The sequence below is a fragment of the Dreissena polymorpha genome, chromosome 3, assembly GCF_020536995.1.
Source record: "Dreissena polymorpha isolate Duluth1 chromosome 3, UMN_Dpol_1.0, whole genome shotgun sequence".
NCBI classification, from domain to species: Eukaryota; Metazoa; Mollusca; class Bivalvia; order Myida; family Dreissenidae; genus Dreissena; species Dreissena polymorpha.
Genome location: NC_068357.1, coordinates 12,088,302 through 12,095,568, shown reverse-complemented (window position 1 = coordinate 12,095,568; position 7,267 = coordinate 12,088,302). Strand labels below are relative to the sequence as shown.

Here is a 7,267-nt window from a genome sequence, read left to right as displayed (position 1 = left end):
AAAATGGAAGCAAGGGAAGTAACTATGTTTGGAATATATTTAAATAGTTAAATTGAGGGAAGTAATTCTGGTATAGCCTCGGCGGCAATCTCCACGTAGAGTTGTCGTTCCTTGCTCTCACAGTCAAATCTTTGCGCAGAGGTTTCTGCGGGTAGAAATCCACAGTGTATAAACCAATTGTATCATCCCAGGATGTTGCGATGTGATTGCCATGGCGATATGAATACTTGGCATACGTGTACTGTACGTGCGTTGCTAGAAAGGTAAATTATTTTCCTCTTTTGTCATTAATATGACGGTCTTCAAACAGTAATTAATATTCTGATTTGAATGCCGATTTCTCGGGCATGCTGTTATTCATTGTATAATATTGAAATAAAGATGAAATGCGTTACTGATCACCGAACATCTCATCACATTGTCATGATCTAGTTTTGAAATCTTTGTTGTACTAACGTTTTAACAAATAACAAGAACTATTTATCTATCAGATGTTAGATTAAGAATGTGCACTTTCGATCAGTACAACGTATTTTCTAGGGATTTTTTCTTCAGATATATGCATGTAATACTACACACGTGTGCTTCTACTTCTGTATCAATTATTGCATAAACTGAATCAATCGTTTGTATGATTATAGCGATTATTATGTTACATAATATTTATTAAATTATGTATCAATTATTGGGATTTTCAATATGTGATTGAAGTTAACATTTCATTATTTCGTCCTCCTAAATGTTTTAAACACCTACGAAACAGTTGCATTCACTTCATTGATTACCTTTGGCGGTTAGTCTTGGTAAGAAACAACGTTAGAATGTGTTATCTATAAATAGATAGCTGGCACACATATGCATATACAAGTGTTGGTTAATAAAAGTGAAGAGACTGTGGAGATTTTTTAATACTCTTTTCGGTTTAAGGAATATAATTTGCAGGTATTTCTGTCCGCTATTTATTTCAAATTTATTTTAGCTGAAACTTCGTTCCATATTAATATGCATTCGTGATATAGCCACTGTTGCATGGCCTATATAGTAAATACGGGATTTCAGTTATTCGCACACGTTGGAAAAATAATGCACATTTTAAATAATCCAAAATCAAGGTTACCCTTTTATTATAAAGTTGAAGAAAATATCGTTTCTTGTTTCTCTCTCAGGTCATACGTAATTTAACACAGATTGCAAGTACAACAGTTATGCTGCTGCTGGTGGTGTTGCTGTTGCTAATGATGATACCAACTTTACTGATGATAACGAGGTTATCATCATCATGATGGGAGTGATAGTAATGATTACATGTATTTTGGTGATTTATATTAACTCTCTGCATTTCTTGGGAAGCATTAATATAGAACTAAATTATTGCTATTTTACAGAAACATGGCGGACGAGTCAATAGAAGTATTTGGCTTGGACGGTAGTTTTGCTACGATAAATTGCACGTTAACCCATATGAAAACTATCTCTGCTGAAACACCACTTGACCTGAGTAAAAACATGTCCCCCATCAGCCAACCAAAGTTTCAGTGGTGATTCTTGTTCACATTTTGAAATTCGCATTGTTTTCGTTTCATTATTTGGAATAATACTTGAAGATTTTAACTCTTTTGGTGTGATTTGAAAGTCTTTGGAATACGGTAATAGTGGTTTGTTGGTAGCACAGTATTTTGAGATTTTAATTTTCAGGTTTCTACTTTCATGTTTTGATGTGCAGTGATTAATTGTGTGTCCGAAAACGCTTTTAGAAAAATTACAGTAAATGAATTGGAATTCTTCCATTGTGCCTAAAACAGACAAAAAAACAAGACTTAATCAATTATTGTTAAATACAATAAATGATACAAAATCTGCAAAAATCGGCATAGATTTATCGCAATTATTCATACAGAATGCATATAATGTAATCACAATCAATGATACAGCATCACTGCAATATATGATGACAGTCATTTTAAAAACCATCTTGTGTATTTTAATCAATATCTTAGTATATTCAAAATGCCGATAGATTATTTGTATCATAACAGTTATTTGACTTCAATTGCAATATATTATATACAAAAACATGTATATTTCGATACAGATTTTAGACAAAAAGGATATTTTGGCATAGAGCAACATGTGTTTTCCAATGCTTTCATAAACAACAACTTCTTCGAAGCGGATTTATACGTTCTCAAGGGAAACTTAATTCTCTACGGCATCTAAAGTACAGAGTTTACTTACTTTTTGCAGTATTAATCCATTGATTTGTATCAAAATTTACAGCGGTATCAACTGTATGTACATATTGCCGTTACGCCATTGCAATCACATGGCAACATCCCGGGGTGATACAATTGGTTTATACACTGTGAAATCGGGTTGTCCTATTCCCAAATACTAATTCGTCGCAGATAAAAAGTAACATTCTTTCAGATCTAAACGAAGATCTATGAATAACCATTATTGATAGATTTTTATTTTAAAAAAATGATCAGGTTGTAACACAAATAATCAAATCGAATTTTTCCACATCTGAAAAACGATCAATTTGTGACGTGTTCTAATAAAACTTCTTTTAATGAAAATGTGTGTCCATTATTGGGCGTATAAATTATTGTTTGAAATTAGAACTTAGAAAATAATTTATACATTAAAGAATTGCTATACAAATAATCTTTTCAATAATCGAGTATCCCAATCTGGGTTGTAAAGAAGGTTCAGATGATATTAATAACATAAAACTCGTTCTTCATCAGTATTCATCCCTTCATCCCTTTTATGAAAATCAGATTAAAACAAATGTTCACGCGTTTCACATTGGCGACCCGGGTTCAATCGCTGCTCCCGGCTCATGTGGGTTGGTAGGTGGCCATAATACCGGACAGGCTTTCTTTATTTCCCCACACACAGCATAAGTCTAAACTCTGGAAATAAATATAAAATCCAAGTTAAAAATATTAAAAATCGAAAATGCAGCTACAATTCGAAATTCGTCCCAACTTTCGTGTGTTAATTAAGTTAGCTACGCAGGAGTGTAACTATACTGTATATTTAAAGTAAATAAGTGCAGCAAACAAAAAAGTTTTTTCAATCTATCTACACAAATACAAAATAAAAACAAAACTTATAAAACGCTCGATCAAAGCTCTGAACATTTTTAAACAAAATGGTTATTTATACACCAGTGTATATTGCTTAATGAACATGACCTTGTTAGTAAATGAATGTTTCACTTGATATAGGACTTATAACTTTTCCGGCACGTGTCGTAGCTGTCACACTTACAGCTGGTGTGTCAACTTATCTCAGCGTAAGTCAGCTGACTATATTGGATGTCGGACATGCTATATAACATCGAACACTTCAGTTTAAAGCATGCTACACCAGCTGAGAAAACTGTTCGATATTAGCAGAAATGTAAGAAGAAAATATACGAATGAATAACCACCACCACCACCTGCCCATCTCCACATCAGCAGCAGCATCAGCATCACCACCACCACCATCATTATCATCATCAATCATCATCATCATCATCGTCGTCGTCGTTGTCATCATCATCATCAGCAGCAACAGCAGCATCAGCATCACCACCACCACTATCATCATCTTTTTCATCATCATCATTGTCATCATTACCACCGCCATCCGCATCATCAACATTAATGCTCTTTATCAAAGATATTTATATGATGATGTCACCACCTAACTTATCTACATATTTGCTGTAGCATAATAAGGTCGATCAACAACGATATTATGATAACATCCTCCTCGTGGTTTTTCCAGCTAAACGGTTTTAACTAAGCAAATGAAAACCTTAAATGACATGATAGGTTTGTCACATAGTTAGACGAAATATAGTCCGTAGGACGAACCGCAACGTCTACAGTAACATATCAGTACTTGCTGGCTCAAATGGGCGATCGGAAATTTAGCGTTGATTGAGGAAACAAAATATGTTCATAGGAGTGTTTTCATACGTTTTTCTTTCAACTTAACAATGTGACATATTTTGGACTACGCACAGTTTCACATTGTTATCACCACGCTTTTTGAAAAGCGTGGCGATATTGTGGTTATCTCTGCCGTCTGTCCGCCCGTCTGTTCGTCCGTCCTGGCCATTATCTCCTCCTACACTATATGCACTAGAACCTTGAAACTTACACACATGGTAGCTATGAGCATATGTGCGACCCTGCACTATTTGGAATTTTGATCTGACCCCTGGGTAAAAAGTTATGGGGGTTAGGGTGGGGCCGGGTCATAGATTTTCACTCATTTTTATGCCTCCGGTATGGTGCATTGGCCATAACTCTTGCAATATTGAAGATGGCAATTGATATTTGGCATGCATGTGAATCTCATGGAGCTGCACGTTTTGAGTAGTGAAAAGTCAAGGTCATCCTTCAATGTCAAGGTCAACAAAACAGATCCAATGGAAGTAATAAGCTTTAAAGGGAGGGAGGTAATGAATCTGCCAAATGATACTTTTTTTTAATAAATCAAAGTGGCGCAGGAGGGGGCATTGTGTTTCTGACAAACACATCTCTTGTTTTATGTTATTTTACATTACCTCCTTCATTTCTACACCGATTCACTTCCAATTGATACTGAACATCTCTTATGACAATACGGTCAATCTCAACTATGCATGGCCCCATTACCAACCCTGGGTTGCTCCCTGGGTCAAACATGCGGCGTGAGGATACGCGTCGGCCTCTGCCGCACCATTTCTAGTTTGATATATCATCGTTTCAAATCCTTGTAAATGTCCTTTAGAATTGAAAATCAATCTGGTCTACAGTGTGTTTACAATGCACCGGTAACTCGTGGGGACGAACGATTGATATATTACCGACTGACGACAGGCAACTGAAAACCCAGTAATGCCGTCACAAAAGCTCGCCATTCTTATGGCGTATTTATTCGATCAATCTAAAGGAAAAACACAACGTTGCGTGAATATATGATAAAACAATCTCACAAAGTGTCATGTAAAGTTCTATGAATCTGAATGTACACGCTTAACCAACCTAACCAGACTTGAACACACGTGGTTAGCTTGTGGCTATGATATTAATTAGTGAAAACATAATTTCGAATGATAAATAATCAAATTATAACGAAAAACTAACTTTTCCGGAAAAGAAAATTCACTATCAAATATATATATATATATAACACAAGGTATTCAACTCAAAATGACCCAAAAACGGGGTGCATCGCTTTGAACAGCCATAACATCATTAATTATGCAGCGATTTTCACGAACTCTAAATCAACGCAGAAATGAATATCTTTTCTGGAAATGTACATATCTTGCAAGATTTTTTTTACAAATGCTGCTCAAATTTTAAGAAATAAAACGATACACAATTCCTGTGGAACTGAAGTTACGATGGAAATACATGTAATGCTGAATGCTGTATCATGAAATATTCCAACAATATTTGCATAATCAAAGCTAGTATGCAGATGTTTTTGAAAAGGATCCAAAAAAAGTTTGCTTACGTACGAACATAAAAGCACGTAACGGGCTAATGAATACAATAGTAAAAAGGCTGAAATGTCAATAAAATAAATAATATAGTGTTGGACACTAAACAGTTAAACTTAACGTGTCAGTAAACCATAAAGCTACGTAACTAAGTTTACTCTCATGCCAAAAAGGCATCGTATTTTACTTGTAATAATTTTACATACCATGGATAATTTCTATGGCAGTAAATCTAAGGCATAGGCAATTACTTTGTCGTTATAAATTGCATAACTGTTTGCATAAACAGTGTTCCTTTTCGAGATTTATTGCATATTTAGTATACATTCGAAATTCCAGTTCGAAATAAATCCTCACTTCAGCCACCCAAGTTTTTCCCCTGATACTCGGTATACCTGAATATAACAGGCCGTGCTTGCTTTCGCCTCTTTACCAACCGGACTCAATGAATAACAATTTAGAATAGCAATAAAACTTGCGGGGATAAACATGACCCACAAAAAAACAACACGTGTATGGTAGAAACTACAGAAATGTTTATATGCAAAATCAATTAACATTTTAGTTCATATTTAGAGAGAAAAAGGCTACATTTGTACCACTATTGCATCGTCGCACACTATATGATATACCGACATTCCCATGACCTAAATTAATTATCTCTCCGTGCCTTCATGTCATCTCCAAATCAGTTCTGACCCGTCTCTGGACATGCCCTACTTACTAAGCAATTAAATGCACCTTTACGTCAACTTAAACGTCTACGTCGTACGTCGCCGCTACGACCCGTGTATATGTTTTCAATACACAATTGCTCGCTGCCCAATGGCCATAAAAGGGACGCGCATCTTAGACGGCAGACATGTAACAGTATTGTTTGACAACCAGAGGGTTTTATTTTGCTGATGTTCTATTCTTGATGCAGTATAGAGCGATCAAGTCTGAGTAATTATAGCAATTAAAGGTTTCGTTGAGCGATCTGCTAACATTTATAGCCATATCAGCTTGTAAAACACGAACGTGTTACAACCCAGCTAGTTAGAAGTGATGTTAAGAGCCTAAACTTTCCCTGTCATTACTTTAGGTAAATGAGGTCACTAGAATGGATACCGTATAATACAATAAAAATGTCATATCACTGATAACGTGTTATTATTTGGACATCGCGCATAATACACATACACGGTTATATGTTGTGTATTTCATGTATTAATAACAGCTGTAGTGCCATTAAGTCTCAACAACGAAAAATAAAAATACAACTTTAATCATCGTAATCATTAAAGCACAACGTAGAACTAAAACAATAAAAACACATTAAAAACTGCAATTAAAAAAAATAACTCATCGCAAGATTGGTGCAAAAAGATCAATCGTTATAAAAAGCATGCATTTTAATGAAAATTCAAAGCTATCGTATACAAATATTAAAAAAAATTCGCTTACAAAAGAATCAACATTTATTTAATTCAAAATAATAGTAACCAATATAATAAAAATAGCAAATCAATGAAATCAATTTATATTGCATGGCAGTCGACGTGCCAACGAACACATATAGTAAACAACAATTTTGACTTCCGAGACATGAAATTTGCATGTGGCAAAATTAATATGTAAAACATTAAGCACGGTTAAATACGACCGCACTACTGCATTCTAATGATGTCATAAATTATCAATACCGACACCTGGTAATAACCGATCAGTTATCGGTTGAGACTGTCGTAGTGAATACACGTTTTTTGACGTTATCTAGCTCACGTAATCGTT

General features: G+C 34.9%; 1 protein-coding gene across 1 annotated transcript in view; it reads right to left on the bottom strand.

The window, feature by feature from the left end:
• Nucleotides 1-6,745: 6,745 nt before the first annotated feature.
• LOC127873544 (uncharacterized) overlaps nucleotides 6,746-7,267 on the bottom strand; it is a 4,341-nt gene continuing 3,819 nt past the window's right edge. The window contains exon 2 of the mRNA XM_052417426.1: nucleotides 6,746-7,267. This exon is cut by the window's right edge and continues 2,366 nt beyond it. The gene's annotated coding sequence lies outside the window, so the exon portion shown is untranslated.